This window comes from Camellia sinensis, unplaced genomic scaffold, assembly GCF_055761805.1.
Source record: "Camellia sinensis isolate YWXY unplaced genomic scaffold, ASM5576180v1 Unanchor1, whole genome shotgun sequence".
Classification (NCBI taxonomy): Eukaryota; Viridiplantae; Streptophyta; class Magnoliopsida; order Ericales; family Theaceae; genus Camellia; species Camellia sinensis.
Window position 1 is genome coordinate 8,967,010 of NW_028128987.1, and position 24,233 is coordinate 8,991,242.

Below are 24,233 nucleotides of genomic sequence, written 5' to 3' on the forward strand. Positions count from 1 at the left end.
TGTGGATCTTCTGTATATAAATGCATGTTTATATTGATGGGTTTAATGTTATTATTTTGAGGGCGTTACAGGGAGGCTTGTTTGCCATGATAAGTTACTAGGTTTTTGAGCATGCAAAGTGGTTTGAGGCCTTGTGCTGAAAATTGCTCTAATCACATGTGGTTAGCTCTGTAGTTTGTGTTGCCTGATATATTAGAAATGATTCCAAACACTTGCCTTTGGTATTCTCGTACCAAAAGACGATTGGAATGGTCTTGTCCAAAATCTTGGGCTTTAAACAATTATAAGATATGCCATATCGGTCCAACATAACAATGTTACTGGGGTGAAGTGGGAGATTATCCACATGCTAAGTTTGTCAAAGGCTCACCCACTTGGTTAGCCTGTAAGAGGCACCGTTTTTCTTTCTAAATTGTTTTGAGTCTTAAAAGAATAGATGGATGTAGTTTTTTTTATTGATATTCAGAGATGATTATGACAAAGTTTCAAAAAGAATAAAACATATAGCAGACAAGGATCAATCTCGAAATTTTGGCACTTCAGATGTGTTTCAACTGAAACATCTTTAAATCAAAAGATTCTAGTGAATTGATATAGAAAATTAGATGATCCAGAACCAAAAAAAAAAAACTAAGAAATCAACCCTTCCATTTTACATGTGATGCAATCCACTAAACGTGCAAGAAAAAGTAAAGCTAAAGAAGTGGCAATATTTGGAAATGGGCGTGAGCTACTATTTTTATTAGTCCTATTTTTGTTTGTTTTGGGTTTAATATGCTACTAGTTAGTTTAAAATTAATTTTTGCAAGTTGTTAAGGTTTGAGGCATTTTGGTAATTTGTAGAATTTCTGTGGGTTGCCATGGGTTGTCTTATGGGTTAAGTTGTTTAATTGAATTTTTTTTTTTTTTTTTTTTTTTTGGATTTTATTTGTATTGGATAAAGTTTAGAAGTAAGTTTTTAGTAGTTTGCTTTTTGGTAAATCCAATCCAATTGGAAAAGAAAGTCTCTAAATTCTATATAAAGTCATGTGACGCTTCTAGTTTAATGGAGTTGATATTTTAGAGAATTTTAGAGCTTTGAATCTTTCTAATGGATTGTGAGATGTGATATTTTCCTATGCTTTTAGGATAAATTACCCTTTAAATTTTGAAGCAGAACTTTTCACTCCATCTTTATGTTTTGCACCAAATCCAAACTGAGGTAACTATATATTTTTCTGTGCTTCTAGGAAATTACTCTGTATGGAGCTCCATGACAATACAACTTGAACTGATTAATCCAACTGAATTGTTTAGTAATATTCATGTTGATTTGAGATTACATGACCTACAATACACACCTTTGTACCTTTCACATATCTTGCGAATGGTATCATTAAATTCTGAATTTCTTTACTGTTGTTGTTGTCTGAAAGTTAAATCACAAAGCATTATAATTCTGTGGGCAATTTCAGGCGCTAGATTGGTTGAAGTCATATTATTGGGAGCCTCAAAAGAAGGCAATTCCATATCAAAGTGATGGCATTGGTAGCCTCCGAAAAGAAATCAAGTATAGACTCTGTGAATTGGCTTTTTGGTTGAAAATCAAGCACACTAAAGGTTCAAGTTCTTCATTAGCTAAGGGGAAACGTACGTATGGATTTTTCATTTTTTATTTATCAGTGTTTTTCTTTTTCCATGACTTGAAGGATTCCTTGTCTTTCTTCCCCTTTGTATCCTTTTTAATTTGTGGCATTCATTCAATATTTTGTGTTTGCTATAAACTAAATAGACATTATTATGCTTCTGCCATATGTTCAATAATTCTTTGATTGTTATATGTGTGTGTGATAAATTGATAGTATTCATAAGCATTTTTCTGTTATATTATTTGAAGATTTCCTATAAGGTCTCTTTCTTTAAATGCTAATCAAGTCCTGGTTGGCCCAACTTAAATTGTAAAGTAAATTGGAAAATGAGCTATCTACTATAAAATCTGAAAATTCTAGAAATCCCCTAAATGTTGATTTGTGATTATGTATCAATTTTAAGCAGTATATAACAATCCCAATCAAATAATCAAGACAAATTGACACAACGATTTTACGTGAAAAAACCACAATTGGACACCTCCAATTGTGATAAAAAAAATCACGGGCAACAGCCACAAAACAATCCACTAAGAAGATATAAAGGAATTACACAGGTATACTCTCAATTACCTAGCGAATCCACGCCCGAATTGAACCAACCTCTATGTGTCTCTTCCAACCCCGTCTTTACCTCGGAATTGTCTTGACGATGAGCCACTCCGGAATCCACCAAAGCTTCAGGCTTGAATTCTTCAGAATCCACCGAAGAACAACTCTCTCTTTTGTGTAGAATAAACAAATAATCCTTTGATGTATACTCTTTAAACCATGAGTTGAATACTCAATCAAAACATCAAAGAAAACTAGCAAAAACCTTAATATCCAAAATGAAGATCTGGAGAAGTTAACCTAGATTTGGACTGAAACACGTATTTATAGAAATCTGTCCCGCGATCTCCGCTCGAGCGTCAGATTGGCCGCTCGAGCGTACCTACGCTCGAGCACGGAAAGTTCTGCTCGAGCGGGAAAAAACAACATCCAGTATTTTTGCAGGCGAACTAAACTTCTGGAACTCAGCATTCTCCGCTCAAGCGGGGGAATGGACGCTCGAGCGAGGAGGCAACTTTGAATGCATTTTTGCATTTTGCTTCGGGGGCGCTGCCCCTCAACCCCGCCGTGACGCTGCCCCGGACCCGCTTAGGGGTGCTGCCCCCTCGACCCCCGCGAGCTGACCAGGCAGCTCGATCCCCGTCATAATCAGCAAAGTGGCAATCTTGAAAATATTAACATCACAAACTTCTCTTCAAGGCACAATTCGGGTTGGATTCCCATCTAACAACTCATATCCTCACTGAAATAAAAATGCGAATAAAATTACAATACAAAGGAGTTTTGTCAAACGGGATTGTCAAGAATAAAACCTAACAATCTCCCCCTTTGGCAATGCCGTGACAAAACACATCTAACAAATAAAATCCTAATCACCCCAACCCATTACAGCCAACAAAAACAAACTTCTTTCTCAAGGTCATGATCTGCAAAACAGTTATTAGTGTCACAATCTTCAAAACAACTATTAGTCCCACAAGAGTATATGAAAAAGCAATAAACATATGGCTAGATTATCTTGAAGCATTTGAAGCATGAGATGGAAAACATGAATAGATGCGACTTAGAGATTTTAAGAACATGTAGCATGGATAGATGGATAGATGAAAACTAAGACATATGCACCCAACTCATGACATGAATACATGAAATCCTAAGACACATGAAAAACAATATTCTCCCTCTTTTTGTAACGAATTGACAAATGAAGCTCAATCAACTAAAGCAAGATCAGAAACCACACAAGCAATGATAAGATTATGGAAATATCAGGGGCATGCAAGAAGGAAATAATAAAGACGCAGTGCAAAGCATCATGCCAACCAACTAAAGCCAATCTCCCTTTCACTCAAAATAACCACAAACACTGTATAGAAAATAATGAACCAGAAGAAACCGACAAAAATAATATGGTGGAGCAAGCATGAAATCTCAGGTTTATACCTTAGAACACACAAGATTATCCAAGAAACACAATTACTTGAAAACACAATGTGCACAGTCTATAGAAGATTCCTCATGAAAGAAAGTGATGCATTATGTGAAAAGCATAGATCCCATGAAAAAAATGTGTGTGTGACTCTTGGAGTTCGACAAACACTAGATTCAATCCTAGTAGTGATCTGAAAGTTGGACCTCCGACAAGAGAATCTAAGCACAACAAAAGAAAGTCAAACCACTAGAAATCAAGGGGTATTTGGTGAGTAAAAGCGGAGGCTCCCCCTCAATCAATGAATCTTTTTCTTTTTCTTTTTTTACACACTTTTTCTTTTCTTTCTTTTGCACATTTTTTTTTTCTTTTCTGTCTTGTGCACAGTTTTTTTTTTCTTTTCTTTTGCACACTCATTGGCGGCTAACATGCTCAAGAGTATGGAAACCGAACCAAAGAAGCATGGATATAATAAGGATGGCCTAGTTGGTGACTCTGAGGTAGCCTTTTCCTCATGGTTGGATTACAAAGAACAGAGGGGAAAGCCGTGGAGATGCAAAAAGATGGAAGGTGGTTAAGAGACTCAGCATCACCCAAGATATGCTAGTATCGGTCAATTCCTCTAAAAAAACAAAAGATACCATGCCAGAAGTCCATAGAGAAAACTAATCACTAAGGTGGAAGACTCCAAAATTTGCTAATCTAAAAGTGTGTACAGAATGAGACATACTAATCACAAAACACACACTCCAAAATGAGTAATGACCACAAAAAGCACACACATATTAACATGTAATGGATATTCTTATCAATTCCAATATGCACCAAGGACTATACAAAAATTTCAAGTTTGCAAAACCATACTAAGAAAAAATTTTGGTTTTTTTTTTTTTTTTAAACAAAGCAAGTCAGAAAAACGAACATGCACACATTTTTTTCTCATTAAAAAAAACACACAGAAACCTAAAAACTAAAATAAATAAACAAATTAACACAAGTCAAGTTTTCTCACCCAAACCGCTTTAGTATAAACAAAGTTGTGAGCATTGCGGTTCTTGGGTGGTGTCTTGACGTTGTGGTTCCCTTTGCTTGCAATGGGAACCCGTCTCGACTTGGTTTCCAACTTCCTATTTTTAGGTCTAGGCAAATACACTCTCCTATGCAACTTATAACAATAAGGGCGAATATGACCATGCATACCACAATGATGACAAATAAAAACAAGGTATACCTTCTTTTCTTTTACCTTGCCAACTTTTGGAAGTTTGAGAAGTCCATTCTTATGTTGAATTTTTTGTTCTCCCTTTCCTTGAGTTCTTGTATCATGCGATGTAGATGCACTCTGTTTTTGCTCTTTGTTATCACCAAAGCCAATGCCACTCTTATCAGAACAAATTTGTTGAGACCTAATGATATTGTCCAAAGTCTTTGATCCTCTGTTCCAAACACCAATGGTAGCCATAGCACACTTGAGTTCTTCCTCTTTCTTAATCATTAGTTCTTCCAAAGCAACTTGAGACATCTCGAGAGTTTCAATTTTTTCTTCATATGTTGCATAGATTTGTTGTAGCTCATTCCTCTCTGTCTCACAAGTCAAGATTTTTGCACAAAGAGCTTGTCGATCATTAGAAATCTTAAGGGCATCATTCCTAGCCTCGAAAATCTATTTCTTCAATTTGACATTCTCACTTTCACATGCTTTGAGTTTCGTAGTGAGTTTGTCATTCAATTTGGATAAGTTAAGAGACTCCTTATACAACTTTTCATAAGCTTTCTCAAGCTCTTCATCATCACTTCCCGAGGATTTATCATTAGTGGCATTCTCAACCAGCCTCTTCGGATACTCTGTTCGTCCTTCAGTTTGAGAAGCTGCCATGAAAGCAAGGAATTGTTTATGTCCCTCTTCACCTTGATCTTCATTGTCACTTTCATCTTTATCAGATTCTGATTCATCATCCCATGTGATAGCGAGGGCTTTCTTCTTCCTCAAACGAGTGGGGCATTCTGAAGCAAAGTGGCCAAATCCTTGGCATTCATAGAATTGGACTCTTTCAGAGTTCCCTTGTATCTTTCATTTCTCCTTCTTGGCTATAGAATTAATTTTGAGTTTATCTTTGCCTTTAGATTTACGGGTATGAGTAGATTCCAAAAGATTAGGATTCTTTTTCAAAAAAGATTTTTTAAATTGTTTAACAAAAGCAGCCGTAATCTTGGAATCTATCTCACAATCCTCATCAGAATCCTCTCCAACTCTATGAGCACTACTAAAAGCAATATCTTTTTGTTTCTTTTTGAAATTCCTATGTGCTTCATAAGTTTGGAGATTTCCAACCAAGTGATCCAGCTTGAGGTTGTCAACATCTTGAGCCTCCTCAATAGCCGTAACTTTTGGTTGGAACCGATCGGGCAAGGATCTCAAAATTTTTCTCACAACTTTGGATTCTGGTATTTTTTCACCTAAATTGAAGTTGGAATTTACAATGTCACTCAACTTCGCATAAAATTCATCAAAGGTCTCACTATATTTCATTGAAAGGTTTTCGAAACTAGACGTGAGCCTTTGAAGTTTTGAGCGTTTAACAGAAGGAGTGCCCTCATGAATAGTTTGTAAGATATCCCAAGCCTCTTTTGCGACTTCACAATTGCAAATACGACTAAACTCTTCAGGTGTGACAGCGCAAAAGAGAGAATTGATAGCTTTACTATTCCAGCTACTATTTTGGTAATCAATTGTGTCCCACTTATCAATTGGTTTGGGGAAAGTTATTCCATCAACGGTCATCGTCGGTTTAGTCCACCCATACATGACAGATTGCCAAACTTTTTCAGCAATAGATTTTAAAAACGATCTCATCCGAGCTTTCCAAAATGAATAATTGGATCCGTCAAGTAGGGGTGGTCGAACCATAGAATTTCCCTCACGTATTGAATCCATTATCACAAATCAAACAAGATCTCGTTCTAAAAGAATTTTTTTTAAAAAATAAAATAAAACGACCCGCTTTGATACCAATTGAAAAATCTAGAAATCCCCTAGATGTTGATTTGTGATTATGTATCAATTTTAAGTAGTATATAACAATCCTAATCAAACAATCAAGAGAAATTGACACAACAATTTTACGTGAAAAAAATCACAATTGGACACCTCCAATTGTGAAAAAAAAAAAACACGGGCAACAGCCACAAAACAATCCACTAAGAAGATATAAAGGAATTACACAGGTATACTCTCAATTACCTAGCGAATCCACGCTCAAATTGAACCAACCTCTATGTGTCCCTTCCAACCCCATCTTCACCTCGAAATTGTCTTGACGATGAGCCACTCCGGAATCCACCAACGCTTCAGGTTTGAATTCTTCAGAATCCACCAAAGAACAACTCTCTCTTTTGTGTAGAACAAACAAATAATCCTTTGATGTATACTCTTTAAATCATGAGTTGAATACTCAGTCAAAACATCAAAGAGAACTAGCAAAACATCTCTAGAGATAAATCTTAATATCCAAAAAGAAAATCTGGAGAAGTTAACCTAGATTTGGACTGAAACACGTATTTATAGAAATCTGTCCCGCGATCTCCGCTCGAGCGTCAGATTGGCCGCTCGAGCGTACCTACGCTCGAGTGCGGAAAGTTCCGCTCGAGTGGGAAAAAACAACATCCAGTATTTTTGCAAGCGAACTAAACTTTTGGAACTCAGCATTCTCCGCTCAAGCGGGGGGATGGACGCTCGAGCGGGGAGGCAACTTTGAATGCATTTTTGCATTTTGCTTCGGGGGCGCTGCCCCTCGACCCTGCCGTGGCGCTGCCCCGAACCCGCCAAGGGCGCTGCCCCCTCGACCCTCGCAAGCTAACCGGGTAGCTCAATCCCCATCATAATCAACAAAATGGCAATCTTGAAAGTATTAACATCACAAACTTCTCTGCAAGGCTCAATTCGGGTTGGATTCACATCTAACAACTCATATCCTTACTAAAATAAAAATGCGAATAAAATTACAACACAAAGGAGTTTTGTCAAACGGGATTGCCAAGAATAAAACCTAACAAAATCTTTGATCTATTTTCATAAAACAGGTTTTTAATTAAGCATACTTTCCTTTCTCTTAAATATGTATGGTAATTTCTTTCATTTCTTTCTTCTGTCACAAGTTAACAACAAGCATTACAACAGAGCAGATGCTTTAATTCAATACTCTATTCTAAGATCCTAAAGAACCTGCTCTGTTCTAATACTTGCTGTTATTAACTTGTGATAGAAAAAGGAAATAAACAAATTAACTTGTGGTATAAAAAATTTGAAAATGATACAAACAGGGTATTAATTTGAAATTAAGGCTCTTTTAGGAAGCACTTTTAAATTAAGACCCTGCTCTGCTTTAAGAACATCTGAAAAGGGTACACTTTTCAAATACATATTTGAAAATCGGTCTTAAAAATGATACATATTGTTTAATTATGTAGGATTATGTAGGTTCAGAAATAGGATAATCTATTGTTCAGAAATAAAATGAAACATTTGGAAACACTTCTCTTTAATGCAGGTTCAGAAATGAAAATGATACCCCATTTTCTCTTTAACGCGGGTCTTAATTTTTCTTTAATGCAGGTTTAGAAATAAAAAGCATCCTATTTTCTTTTTACATTTGAAGTTATACTTAAAAAAATTACCATGGATATTCAAGTGGTATATTTTGGGTTGGTGTAATATTTTATTATTGTGGGGTTAATTAAAAGGACTTGAAAAATTTCAGTATTATGATGCAAAATCCAACAACTTCTAAACTGGTACTAAATCAGTCATAGTCCACCTTTGTAGAGGCATTGTATTTCAGCTACTGAAAAAAAGCTTAGTGATGGGTTATATACTATAACTTCCCCAAGTCTGACGCAAAAAGAAAAGAAAGAAGTAAAATCCACATGTTTACAGCTAAGCTTTTTGTAGGCTGCTTGCGATTCAAATACATCATATTTCTATCACAGTGGAAGAAATATTCAGTGAAAGGCCTAAAACTATGTCGTTTGTGGAGCAAATAATATTATGTGTAGATCTATACTCATAATATCTGCCTGAATGAAAAAAAGAAATTCTTTGTTATGTCATAAAGAAAAGAAACATATTTGGCTACATTCTGTATGTTGTTTTGTGTTATTGGTCTACCTCACCGAAGGCACATGCCTTATATTCAACCTTATGTGATTTTCTTTTCCGTATGTATTTGTTGTCCCTTTAAAACAACTCATGTAGTCATGTTAGCTAATCCTAGTATTTAGGACAATGGTCAGTTGAGTTGAGAAGAAGAGTTAGTTTGATTTATCTCTTGCATAAAGGAACTTTGCGGTTACTTTTCCTTTTTTTTTTGTCTATTACTTGTGTTGTGCTCGTTTTGTATCTTTCTCTTTTTTTTTATATTATTAATAAAATCTCCTTTGTTGCTGATAAAAATGGAGGAGAATTCAAAATTTGTTACTCTATGACCTTTGATTTTATTGACATCCACTTCTTTTGCAGGGACTAAACCTTGCGAACAACTTTGCGGGTGTAATAAGTTTCTCTCTCTTATGGACGGCAAACCCCAATCTTCAAAGTCTGCAGGTGAATCCATTTAATGTTATTTTTAAAATTTTCCAGACATACATGGCAGTGGTGTTTTTCAACTTTTTATAGCCAATCTTATGCTAAGACGTGATTCAAAAGTTGGGTTGTTTGATTTTTATTTTTTGTAATTTTTTTTCCCCTCTCCTCTCCTCTCTCTCTCCTCTAAGTGCCATTTTAGTGGCTGTCTGTCTTGAATTTTAAACCAAACTGGTTTTCCCTTGGTTCACCTGAAACCTTTACAACACCAACAGGTTTTCTCTCGGCTCACCTACAATCCTTATAACAAACTTCAAACAAAACAAGTAACTGGATTTTCTTAGTTCAATCCAAAACCAACCACCACCAATACACAATTCCTATCACTTCAACTACTATGTTCACCTTGAGCTCCTAGGGTGTCTCTAAATGAGATTGAAGTGTAGGTGTATGCAGGGCTGGGTATAAAAATAGCCGACCTGCAAAATCCGTCCTATCCGATCCTACCCGTAGTGAATTGGGTAGTTTCGGCATAAGTTTAGGACTGATGCGGGTCTAGTTTTAAGAAAAAGTTCTGGTTTGGATTGGGTCTTGGTTGGACCTGCACTAATCCGACCCACCCGTAGATCAAAAACCAAACCAAACCAAGCCTTAAGTCCCATCAAATGGGGTCGCCTACATGAATCCTTCTTCTCCATGCGGCCCTATCAAAGGCTATTTCGTTAGTCAAATTAAGTTGATCCATATCTCTATTTACAATGCTAACCAACATTAATCTAGGTCTACCCTGTCCCCTAACACTACCATCTACCGTTACAGTATCGCATTTCTTCACTACTGCCTCTATTTGTCTCCGTTGGTCTCCGTTGAATATGACCAAACGATCTCAATTGATTCTCTCTCAACTTCTCTTCTATCAGTGCTACTCCTACCCATTCCTGAATACCCTTATTCTTAATTCTGTCTTGCCTAGTCTTGCCACGCCTCCATCTTAGCATTCTCATCTCAGCCACACTCATCTTATCTACATGTTGTCTTTTGGTTGCCCAACACTCCATCCCATACAACATCGTTGGTCTAATAGTCGTTGTATAAAACTAACCTTTAAGTCTAGTAGGTATTCGTTTATCGCACAGTACCCCAGACGCACTTCTCCACTTACATCATCCCGCATTAATCCTATGGGGCACATCTACATCAATCTCCCCCATTGTTGTGATAATCGATCCTAAATAACAAAAATGTTCACTCTTAGGCAGTTCTTGGTTCTCAATCTTCACTTTTCCTCTGCTTTCATTGTTACTGTTACTAAATTTACACTCCATGTACTCTGTCTTAGTTCTGCTTATCTGGAATCCTTTGTATTAACTCCTTCTCTAGTCTCATCCACTAGCACTATATCGTCTGCAGAAAGTATACACTATGGCACATCATCTTGGATATTTCTCGTTAACTCATCCATAACTAAAGCAAAAAGATAAGGACTTAAGGTAGATTCTTGGTGTAACCCTACAGTGATAGGAAATTCATTTGTCTCTCCAGCAGGCGATCTAATAGTGGTCACCACTCCTTCATACATGTCTCTAATCACATCAATGTAACCTTTTGTCACCCCTTTCTTCGCTAACACCCACTATATTATATCCCGGGACCCTCTATCACATGCTTTCTCAAGGATAAACACCATATGAATGTCTCTTTTCTTTTCTCTATACTTTTGTATTACTCTCCTCAAAAGATAGATCGCTTCCATTTTTTACCTGTCAAGCATAAACCCAAATTGATTCTCTGACACCTCTGTTATATCTCGCAATCGGCGTTCTATCACCCTCTCCCACACTTTCATTATATGACGCATTAGCTTGATTTCTCTATAATTGTTACAATTCTGGACATCTCTTTTATTCTTATAGATTGGCACTAAAATACTCTTTCTCCACTCATGTGGCAACAAAATTTTGCTAAACAACCTAGTCAATCAAGCAACTCCCCTTTTACCCAAACACTTCTAAGCTTCAATAAGGATATCATATGGTCCTAAAGCCTTATTTGATTTCATCTTCTTAAGTGCAATCTCCACTTCAAAGTTCTTAATCCTATAATAGAACATATAGTCTTGGTTTATCATATTACTGGCTATTTCTTCCCCTATTGTCGTACCTCCATGTTCCTCATTTAATAGTTTCTCAAAATAGTTCTTTCATCTTTCCTTAATCTCTTCATCCCTCACCAATACCCTTAGAATCCTCACTCTTAATGCACTTAACTTGATTAAAATCTCTTATTTTCCTCTCCCGTATCTTAGCAAGTTTGTATACCCTCTTATCTCCCTCCTTACTATCTGGTCTAGTGTATAGGTCATTATAAACTTTCAACTTAGCCTCTCTCACTACTTTCTTGACCTCCTTATTAGCCAATCTATAGCTCTTAAGGTGTTCCTCAGTTCTATCATTCTGTCACTTTTTAAAGCACTCTTTTTTTGCCTTAACTACTGCTTGAACCTCCTTTTAGGTCCTACCATCTCGTCCTACGATGTCCACCATCCTTCCTAGCTTGGTATTGCCCTCTAAAACATAAATCTAATACTAAAATCCTATGCTGAGAGGTTAGACTCTCTCCAGGAATCACCTTACAATTATTGCATTTTAGGCAATCCACTTTTTTCACTAAGAAGTAATCTATTTGGCTCTTAACCGACCCACTCCTAAAGGTTATCAAATGCTCCTCCCTCTTCTTTTATGTAGTATTGGCCACCACCAAGTTAGAAGCCAACATACAATCTAAGATACTCTCTCCAGCCTCATTTCTGTCACCAAAATTGTATCCACCATACATCCTTTCATAGCCTAGTTTATCTATGCCTACAGGGCCATTAAAATCTCCACCTATAATCAGGTTCTGTCCCACGGGTATCTCTTATAAGATCTCATCCATTTGCTCCCAAAAATGCCTCTTAGTCTGATCATCTAATCCTACTTGAGGGGCGTATGTACTAATAACGTTCACTATATTCCCTCCAATAACTAGTTTAACTAATATAATTCTATTCCCTTTCGTAATGACCGCCACTACATTCTCCACATGACCCTTGGCAATTAAGATTCTTACCACATTCCTGCGTCTATCCTTACCACTATAATACAGTTTAAAACCGGTATCATCAATTTCCCTAGCTTTCTCACCCGTCCACTTAGTTTCTTGTATGCAAGCTATACTAACTCTCCTCCTAATCATAACATCTACCAATTCCATCGTCTTACCAGTTAAGGTTCCTATATTCCAAGTGGCTACTATAAACCTATAGTCTTGGACTAGCTTCTTTACCCGCGCTCGTCCAGAAAAACGCGGGAACCTTTGCCCATTTTTCATCGCATCCAGGCGTCGATGCGGCGCTCCTTACTCACTTTTCGAAACACCCGGAGGCAGGCACAACGCGTCACTTGAGGGGAATGACCTAGCATTTAAACGATTCAAAGTAGGATTCATTGTCATAAGGGATCCGAGCAGCTTTTTTTACGTGTTGGTTGTCGGCTACCTAACACACAACCCTCCTCCTTAACCCGGGCTTGGGACGGGCAGAGTTGTTAACAACCCCGGCAGAGTTCCACCCTTAGATCAATTGAAAAAAAAAAAAAAAAAAAAAAAAATTGTTTTGTTTTATTAGTTTGAACCCTAGCAGCAAGCAGCAGCCCAGCAGCTGCTTACTCTTTTATCATCTCTTATCTCTCTCTCTCTCTCTCTCTCTCTCTCTCGCCAACTATTGAAAGAAAGTGAAAGCCTTCTTTGATGATGATCGGAAGATAGACGGCGAATTTTGACATACAGATATATATACATATATCAATATCATATATATATTCATGTTGTCCCTAAAGATTTGACAATAAAACTAAGGAATGCATCAGGTAATATATATGTATATACGAATATATCAATCATCATATATATATATATATATTCATGTTGTTTTTCTTGTAAGATTTGATAATAAAACTAAAGAATGCTCCAATAAGATGCAATACTTTCTGATATGCTCCAATATAGTGAGGTGGACATTGGTTAAGCTCGATGAATTGGTTATAGATGTTGTGGGGTGCTGGTGCTAGGCTTTGTTTGTATTTTTTTCTGAAGCTACCTGTGTCCTAATGGGTTTTTTTTTTTGGTGTGTGGCATCAGTGGGGTGAATGGGCGTGATTTGAGATATTAATTTTACATGTATAAGATTTTTAAATCTCATGGCTATTAGTTTTACATGAAAATAGTCCCAAAGAAAGTGGCCAAAAAACAAAAGGCCAACAAAAAAATTTTAAGAAAAGCAGAAGCTTCAACCCGCACATCCGATTTGCACTCACCCGTGGAACCGATTGACCCACTTACACAAACCGCAAATCACATTTCAGGCGGCTGTAGGTCCAATTTTGTTAACCCGCAGCAGTGCGGGTCAGGTCAGACCTGCGACCCAATCCAGCCAAAACCGGCCCGCGACCAGCCATAGGTGGATGTGATGACAATAATGTATTAACTACACAAGAAGGTTGAGAACAATGCCTTCCACTAGCGAAGAGATCAAAGACTTTAAGGAGCAATGTCTTGAAAGACTTGTGTTGAAGGTTGCTCTCTCTCTCCAGGGTTGGATAAAATGTGTGTGTATAAGAGGTGTATAAACTCTCTAGGTGTCTTCTCTCATCAAAGAATCCTAATGGGGCTTGGGTGTATTTATAGGAGACAGTCCCTAGCAATTAATATTTAGTTTTTCAAAATTTCCAAGTCTATAGGCTTGCCCAAACCACAATTTTGGTCAGCCCAATCTTAGTCTTCTGGAATGCACTCTTGGGATTCCACTTTGTATTGACTTACTTGTTTGCTTCTGTTAGTCCACATGTGGGTATGCATGTATGGGAGACAACCTAAATGGCCTACATGGTCGACCAACCTATATGGTTGATCTCCTGTTGATTAGACACAACCCTAGTTGACCAACCTTCAATGTTAGTCGCCTGAACTGACTAAATGAATTATAGAGCCCATTCTTTATGGTCTTCTTGATCCCGTCCTTGTCTAAAGCTTTTTATTTGCCGATGAAGCTTTCCCGTACCATCTTGCATGCCAATGAAGCTTGTCCATTATTCTTCAAGCTTCCAAGGCTCTAAGGCTTGTCCAATGTACTCTCTTTATGAAAGTGGCCTAAGAAGCACAGGCATCATATACAACACAAATACGACACGACCACATTAACAAAATATTTTAAAATACAATTATGTGTTTCTTCGGGGTGTGGCTTGGTTTCTATCTAAAAGCACATTACACAGTAATGAAATTCCTAACCTAATGCTAGTACTAACATTAACATCACTTTGTTAGTTCTTTTGGGGGTTGGGGGTTGGGGGTGGTGGTTTACACTTGGGAAATTTAGCCAAAATCATTTTATTGGATCCCGTATTTGGTGAAAAAGACAGCCCAATTTATTTTGCTTCATAAACCTCCTAAGGAGGAGACGCATAATTGAGTAAAGACAAAATAAAATATCATTTTTTTTTCTTGGACAATATTGCTAGAGTAACATGTTACTTTGAACTAGAGCATAGTTGTCAAATCGAGATTCGAATCGTGAATCGAAATGGTATTGTACCGAATCGCGAATCAAATCGAATCGTGAATCGGAAAGATTCAGTCACCTTTTTTTAATTATATAGAAAATCTATCTACACACTTAGATATTAAATATATCTAATAAATATGAAATATTTAGACACAAATCACTAAAAATATTGTTTTAAATGATGACCATGTGGTCTAAGTAAGAAGTTAACATTGATTCCAATGTTTACCACTTCACCTTTTTCCCTTTTAGATACTATTTATTATCAACTGTTCTTAATGAAGAAAGCGAACGAAGACAAACTTTCAATTTCCAAGTAACAATAACTCAAAAACAATGTTTTTAACTTTTTACAAGGTTAAAAAACCAAAATCTTCATACTTTTTCAAAAATCTCACTTGATGCCTTCAAAAAATTCATTTTGTAAATGCAAGTATTTAGATAAAATTGAATATGTAAGCCTAGAATATTATAGAGAGAGAGTTCTTTTTTTTTTCCCCCCGCTAAAGTTTGTGTATTTGAGAGTAAATAGGGAGGAAGAGAAAGTCAAAAGATGACATATAATAATCATAGAGACCTTAAAAAGGTTGTATGAACCCTTTTCCAACAATAAAAACTCAAAAAAGAAAGCCAAATATCGATTTTAGCGAATTGAATTGATTCACCGATTTGATTCACCGATTCACCTACGATTCATAGCTATTTGCGATTCACACAACCTATTCGAATCGATTACCTACTGAATCGAATCGAATCGTACGATTCGAATCGCAAATCGTACGATTCTAATAACAGAGAACTAGAGTAACATGTTACTGTTTACATCAATTTCGACGATAATAATATATATATATATATATATATATTTATTTTAAAGAATTTCATAGTCAACATGATGAAGATCATGGAAAGAAGAAATAGAGTAAATCTAGAATTTCGCATGAAGCACATTTTGGGCATCAAGAATTAAAGATTTGGAATAATTTTAGGCCTTCATGTCATTGTAGTAGGTTTTAGGAATTAAGGGTATAATAGTAATTCCAATAATTGTTGGAAACGGGTTGTATGGATCACCCATGGGTTTTATTTTGGGTCAAGTTATTAAATGTGTTATTATATATGGGTTTATTATGTCTAAAATAATCTTAGTGGTCAAAAGTTCAAGTTTCTTATTTTGATACTGAAGTAGAATTTAGAAGTCATTAAAGTTTCCTATTATAATTGAAGTAGAATTGGAAGTCATAGTCAGTTTAGAATATTAGTAAACTAAATCAAATCAAGCCAAGCCTTAAGTCCCATCAAATGGAGTCGGCTACATGAATCCTTCTTCTCCACGCGGCTCTATCAAAGGCTATTTCATTAGTCAAATTAAGTTGATCCATATCTCTATTTATAATACTAGTTAACGTTAATCTAGGTTTTTCCGGTCCCCTAACACTTCCATATACCATCACTGTATCACCTCTCTTCACTACTGCCTCTGTTGGTCTCTATTGAACATGACCAAACCATCTCAATCGATTCTCTCTCAACTTATCTTCTATCGGTGCTACTCCTACCCATTCTCGAATATACTCATTCCTAATTCTGTCTTATCTAATCTTGCCACACATCCACGTTAGCATTCTCATCTCAGCCACACTCATCTTATCTACATGATATTTCTTAGTTGCCCAACACTCCATCCCATACAATATCGTTGGTCTAACAGTCGTTCTATAGAACTTAACTTTTAGTCTAGTGGATATTCGTTTATTGAACAGTACCCCAGACGCATTTCTCCATTTACACCATCCCGCCTTAATCCTATGAATCTCCCTTGCCGTTGTGATAATTGATCCTAAATAACGAAAATGTTCACTCTTAGGCAGTTCTTGGTTCTCAATCTTCATTTCTCCTCTGCTTTCATTGTTACTGTTACTAAATTTACACTTCATGTATTCTGTCTTAGTTCTGCTTATCCGAAATCCTTTAGATTCAAGTGTTTTTCTTCAAATCTCTAACTTTGTGTTAACTCCTTCTCTAGTCTCATCCACTAGCACGATATCGCCTGCAAAAAGCATACACCATGGCACGTCATCCTGAATATTTCTTGTCAACTCATCCATAACTAAAGCAAAAAGATAAGGACTTAAGGTAGATCCTTGGTGTAACCCTACAGTGATAGGAAATTCATTTGTCTCTCCAACAAACGATCTAATAGTGGTCACCACCCCTTCATACATGTCCTTAATCACATCAATGTAACCTTTTGTCACCATTTTCTTCTCTAACACCTACCATATTATATCCCGAGACACTCTATCATATACTTTCTCAAGGTCGATAAACACCATATGAATGTCTCTTTTATTTTCTCTATACTTTTCTATTACTCTCCTCAAAAGATAGATCGCTTCCATTGTTGACCTGCCAGGCATAAACTTAAATTGATTCTCTGGCACCTTTGTTATATCTCGCAATCGGCGTTCCATTACTCTCTCCCACACTTTCACTATATGACACATTAGCTTGATTCCTCTATAGTTGTTGCAATTCTGGACATCTCCTTTATTCTTATAGATTGGCACTAGAATACTCTTCCTCCACTCATCTAGCATGTTCCTAGTCAACAAAATTTTGCTAAACAACCTAGTCAACCAAGCAACCTCCTTTTTACCCAAACACTTCCAAGCTTCAATAAGGATATCATCGGATCCTAAAATCTTATTTGATTTCATCTTCTTTAGTGCAATCTCCACTTCAAAGTTCATAATCATGTAATAGAACCTATAGTCTTGGTTTATCGTATTACTGGTTATTTCTTCCCCTATTGATGTACCTCCATGTTCCTCATTTAATAGCTTCTCAGAATACTTCTTTCATCTCTTCTAATCTCTTTATCCTTCATCAATACCTTAGAACCCTCACTCTTGATGCACTTAATTTGATTAAAATCTCTTATTTTCCTCTCTCGTATCTTAACAAGTTTGTGTGATTGGCCTATCCCTTACGAGGGTGAAGCATTTCTCTCTCTCTTGTTCTTGTTCACTTCTTCTATCCAATGAGGTTACTATTCACGTTACTGTTCACTGTGCTTAGATCAACCACCCAACTGTCCCTAAACACTTGTGTTTTCATTCCCAAAACCCTACCTTTTTACAAACCCTTAAACTCCTATTTTTTTAAATACTTATGTAGTCACAAAATCCTACCAAATTCAGCCCTACAAGTCTACTATTGCCACTGTTAGTATACTTAAACCGGACTCACTACTTGTAAGAAAGTAATCCTTATTCGTCCTACATCACAACATGGATTTTATTTGATATATCTTGATGAGAGGATTTTAAAAATACTAATTTTATTAAAAACCGATATCTAGATCAAAAGTTGTATTATTTTAAAATTTAATATATTGGTAATAGTAATATATATTGGACTTTTTAAGGAAAACTTTTTGTGCTTGTTCTTAATACATTAAAGTTTTTTTTATGAGGGAGTTTTGACCAAATCTTCCTTTACACCTGGGGAGCAAGGAGCCAAAACACTATCTATCTGGATATATGAACATAACGGTGAGGAGTGACAATGGCTAAATTGTACTTCACACTGATACCAACCATATAAGAATACAAAATTGCTGGAATGAATGTAATTTAGAAAGATCCAACCTGCTTTTTAGTGTAAACTAGTTGCAACTATGGTAATTGGAATTACAAAATGTTAATAAGAACGCTCTTTACACTACTGCAAAGAATAATAATGATAAATTGTATCAGAGTATATAAAACATGATTTATATTATTACTTTCAGTTTTAAACTGCATGATTGAATCACAACTTATGCAAGTGTACAAATGTTAGTGATCCAATATTATATAACTGTTAGAATAATACAAGCTTAAATTATATTAATCTCTTTTTTTATTTTTTTATTTTTTTAAAGCAAAGATAATTGTCTTAATTAAGGCTTCTGGTTCATACATCAAGTTTAGTTTTTCCTCCATTTTGATTTTTGTTTTTCAGAATGTTAGTTAAGGGAATATGTCATTTGGGATGCAGCTGGAGTATTTCGGAATAGTGTTTTGTTTGTGTGTTTGGGCAGATTGATTCTATAGAACTTTGGTATATTAAATTTTTGTTGCTTTCGTATATTGAGGAGAAAGAAAAATAGATAGGAGAAAATAAGTATTTGTTACCTTCCCATTTTGGACTTGCTATGTGTCAAGGAATTTTGAGAAAACTAATATATTGGTATATTGTTTTATTTTTTGTTTTTTGTCTTATCCATTGATCTGTTGTCTGTTTCAGGTTCTAAGAAACAGATCCCCAAGGCATTCAAACATCTTATTCGATTATATTCTTCCTGCTCCTTAGAAGTAGTGTCTGTTTTAGTACAGCTTTTGTTGAGCGGATCAGATTCAAAAAGTTATCAAGTCAGTCATAGTTCAACTCATGTGCAGAGTCTATTTGATGATTGGAAGCCTGTCGTTAAGAAATTGTCAAATAAAGAACCAGAGTTGCTTCTGAACCTTTGAGGCAGTCCTTGAAAAGATTGAGACTCAAGAGGCCATGGAATATGAAAGTGGTAACTGCTACATCTTGTTTCTAACATGTTAGCTACATTTTTGTTTTTTGTTTGTTCAATTAATATTTCTGGTTCTTTCATTAGACTTCTAAATATTGCATTACATTTAAGTTTTAAAATGAGAATATTGACTTCACATTTTTTTGGTTGAAATACAGAGGGACAGCCCCAATAACAATTAAATTAACATATGACTAGTATTTTCGAATATTGTCAATGGTGGCATAATTTTTGCTGAGTTTTTATGAAAAATTTTACCATCATCTTGGCGAACACTGGATTTTCTTTGTTGGGTTTGGTTGCTGCACTACTTTTGGCTTGGAAAAGTTATTTTGAGCTGTCTTTAGGTGATGGAAACCTTCGTCCATAATATGCAAGTTGGTTTTGATGTTTGAAATCTTAATAATGCCTGGGATTTACAAATCACAGAGATACTCCTCACTTAGTATTTATTTTTAATTTTTTGTATCTGTAGATATTATAGTTGTCAATCCCATTCTATACCTATTGGTATGGTCCAGTACTTTATTGTACTGGCAACAAAATGATACGAAGTGAGTTGAATTCTCTTCGGGTAATTTTTAGGGTAGTGCCTGATTATTTTAGATTGCACTGGGCTATTTCACCAATTGGGGTAGTATGGGCCTCTTCTAGTACATACTGGGAGAATTAGTGTTTAGTCCATTATAAGATTTTATAAAGGAAAATAAGTTAAAGTTTAAAAAATAATAGAGTCCAATGAAAGTTTAAAAATAAAAAGTGATCAAATATTTCAACAATTAATATGTATTTAGAAAAGTGTACACATATATCAAATATTTTACAGCAAAGATGAAACATGAGGATTAGGAGTGGTTATGCCAATATCTTGCTTTTAAGATTTTGACTTGTTGATATGTTCGCATCCTACTTTTTAACAGTTTAACTAGTTGACATGCCTTTATTATCTGTCATGTGTCCCATTTTTAAGTCCCTATATGGAGAGAGCTTGAAATTTGCCATCGAGTTTATTTTTAGATTTGATCACTAAGGCCCCGTTTGGGGATTTACTTTTTTAGTTAATTAGTTAAAAAATTACTAAATTAGTCAAAAAGCCAACAACTCATACCAAAAAGTCAAAGATTCTCTTTTCTCTCTACTTTTTGCACATCTTTTCGTAATTAGCCAAAAAGTCATCCCAAACATACAAATTTTTTTTACCTATCTTTTTAGCCAAATAGCCAAAAAGTTACTAAATTAGCCTGTTCCCAAACGAGGCCTAACTATTGGTTTATCTCTAGTTGTCATTTATAATGTCATTCCTATTTTTTTTGCTCAATGGAGGGAACTAAATACGAAAATCAACATTGTCTGTATATGTCTGGGTAGTATGTCCTCTAGGTTTTTCCCTTGACACCATAGTCTGTAATAGTGGAGAGATGAATTTTAGCATGTCTTGTAGCTTGTTGCGTCTTTGTGTATGCGATGATTAAATGATCTTACAAAGTTGTTTCTTTCGTCTTTGATAAAAAAAAAAAAAATTGGGTCAAACTTTATTAGGAGAACATGCCATATCAGAGAATACAACTGGGGTACACCACATTGAAAGACTTTCGGATCTGTTTGAGTGGCTAGTTAGAAATCTGAAGGGACTAAAGCCTATAGGGCGGGGACATTCTGCTACTGTAACTGAAGGTTCTTCAATAGATACAAGTTTGCCAAAGCAACTCTGGTGAAACTCCTACGAAAATCTCTTCTGGTTTCAAGTCCTAGCAACAACCAGCTCAGGGATGCGGCCTTAGTTCTCGCTCATATGATTGGAAATTGCTCTTTGGTTCAGAAACTGAACAAACTACGTTTTCTAGGGGCATCAAATCCTACGTTTGATGAAGAAAACTCTCCCGCCACGAGTTCTGAAAGCAACCTTGCTCGGCTAGAGGATTCTATTCACCAAGCAGCCAAGAAGCTTGAGTTTGTTAAACTTCACCAACGGTCCAGCATGACCCCATAAACTGTCCCGACATTGATTCCGGTCAGCTTCTACAACGGTCCGACATGACCCCGTAAACTGTCCCGACATTGATTCCGGTCAGCTTCTACAACGGTCCGGCATGACCCCGTAAACTGTCCCGACATTGATTCCGGTCAGCTTCTACATCGGTCCGGCATGACCCCGTAAACTGTCCCGACATTGATTCCGGTTAGCTGCTACAACGATTTTCTACATCGGTCCGGCATGACCCCGTAAACTGTCCCGACATTGATTCCGGTTAGCTGCTACAACGATTTGACACGACCATACAGTGTCTTCACCAACGGTTCGACATGACCATACAGTGTCTCCTATCCTATTTTATTTTATTTATCAGTTTACTTTCCTGTTTTGTTACTCTCTCCAAACTCAAGTTGGTTAGTTCCTACCCTCCTTGAGTTTGCGGGGGGCTGTTAACAATATAATATACTATACACTATAGTGCATTTGTAGGCTGGCATTTGTAAGCTGTAAAGAGCTCACCCACTACCACCTTCAGCTTTGACAGACGCCTTTATATTATTTTAATGTATATTTGTATGCTTTCGGTGCTTCAGTATTCCAATTGTCTCCCTCTCCTCTCTATAAAGAGAGAGGGCTCATTCTCTTGTATTTACACACAAACATAATAACAGATAGTGATTATACAAATCTGTCTTTCCAGTCTCTCTCTTTTCTCTCTCTCTCTCTTTAACAATCTTTCAGTGTTGAAGACAACGGATGGTGATGTGGGAAATAATAACCGATGGGTTATAACAAAATCATGGAACTCGTGTCCGATTGGTATGTTGCCCTGTGATGTTGGTTCTTCTGGTCGGCTTCCTGTTCTCGACTGTGATGATGATGATAAGGAAGATCTAAAGCCATTAGAAAGCAAGGAACAGAGGGCATTGAACGAGGGAATGCTCAAGCGAGGACTCGATTGTGATGTTGAGCTTTTCAATAACTTGCTTGTTAAGAAGATGAGGGGCAGTGAAGGTGTGTGTGAATCGGATGGTAAGGATGATACATTGTCAGAAGGTGTCAAGGGCCGGCTGACGATTGGTGGGGTTTGGAAGAATGTTGAGGAGGAAGAGTTGTTTGCCATTGCATCAGCTGTAAGGATTTTGGTTTAATTATTACTCGGAGCAAGGAATTTGCAGAATAGCCGAGTCGATTTTAAAGGGTTTAGTTTGGCTAATCCTTTTTGTCCGTCCCATTTTATATTTTTCTACTTCCAATAGTTGTATCTTTCTTCCTTTTTTGGTTTTTTTAATTTATCCATATTAGTCTATGTTTATTTAATTTTGTGTGGGGAAGTAGTTTTGTAGGTTAATCTTCATATAGTAGTGTACTAATACAGGACGTCCCTTGCTTTTCCTAATACAGGTAAGGTCCTGTACTATAGGCAGCATTCCATTTTCATTTTTATGCTCTCTCTCTCTCTCTCTCTCTCTCTCTCTCTCTCTCTCTCTCTCTCTCTCTCTCTCTCTCATGTTGAAAATATTGCGATTTGAGCCAGCAAAATAACATTTTCATTTCTATGTGCTCTTTGCCAATGCGTGTACATTTATTGTGGGAATAAAAGAAGAGAAATGTTATTTGTCAGTAAATTTTTTTTAACGTTGTGTATTTTTATGTAATAAAAGTTATCTATGTCAGTAAATGTGATTTGATTATGGCTTACTTTAATTTGAGAGTCTTGTCAGACTATTTGATATAATTTTTGTTTATAGTTTATAAGATAAAAATAGTTTAAATAAATCATAAAATAGTTAATTTTTTGAAAATTAAGGAAGGGGTGCATTTGGTTTTTATTTTTTGATTGTTAGTTTTTAACTTACAGTAAGTTGTACTAAACTGGTTCATTATCTTTAAAAATAATACAACTTTCCCTGTGGCATAAGAAATTACATTCTGAAAACTGGAGGGATGTTTTTATTTTAATTTTTTTTTTTTTAACTTTTAACTTACAATAAGTTGTATTAAATAAGTTCATTATATTAAAAAAATAATATAGGACTTTCTATGCTGCATAAGAAATTACATGGGCGATGAAGAGAAGTTTTGAGTGAAATATTATGATAGTATAAAGATTTTGTGAATGTTCCAAGGTACGTCGTTCATGTAAACGGATTAGGAAGAAAAGCAAAATGACAAGCTTCCCTTCGATTAAAAAAAAAAAATTGGTAAAAAGTAAAAATATAAGAAAATGAAGTGAAAGAAAAGAAATATATTTTCTTGCAAGTATTTAATTAAGATGAAATTTTATTAGAAAAAGATAGAAAAATTTAGGAGTTTAGTTATGGACAACTCACACATTCAATTTTTTTTTTTTTGCAAGAAATAAATAATTAATTGCAATGTTAATATGGGTTGTGCAAGAAAAATAGTTTTCTTATATTTTTTATCACTTTCAACCTAAACAAACTCATAAAAGTTTTTTTTTTTTTCACTTTCTACTTATTTCTTTCTAAACAAATTGAGCTTAAGAGAATTTCATATTAAGACTGTATTTGGTTGGGGAATTTGACACGGAAATGGAAAGGAAAAGGGAAATAAAAAGTAAAGGAGAAAGAAGAAAAATGCTTGGGAGCACTAATTAGTGCTCCCACTAATTAGGTGGCAGTAGGTCCCGCCATTAATGATGTGATGTTTTGGTCTTGGAATTGTATATATATATATATATTTTTTTACTTTTTTAATGCATTAGTGCTATTAGTGGTGATGTTTTTAGTGGGATGAATCATTGTTGGAACTCAAAAGACAGAAAGTGAGATTATATTTCCTTTCACTTTTTTTTTTCTTTTTGTTTTTCTTTTTCATGTGTTTTCCTTTATAACCAAGCAAAAAGTAAAATTATATTTCCTTTTCCCTTCTATTTCTC

The 24,233-nt window shown here is 35.8% G+C and overlaps 1 long non-coding RNA gene across 1 annotated transcript; it reads left to right on the top strand.

Moving 5' to 3' along the window:
* The first annotated feature begins 1,455 nt into the window (after nt 1-1,455).
* On the top strand, nt 1,456-22,622 carry LOC145814365 (uncharacterized). Its single transcript, XR_014357664.1, has 4 exons — nt 1,456-1,599; nt 9,125-9,208; nt 19,080-19,356; nt 20,896-22,622. It is a non-coding gene; the product is annotated as an uncharacterized LOC145814365 (long non-coding RNA).
* The last annotated feature ends 1,611 nt before the right edge of the window (nt 22,623-24,233 follow it).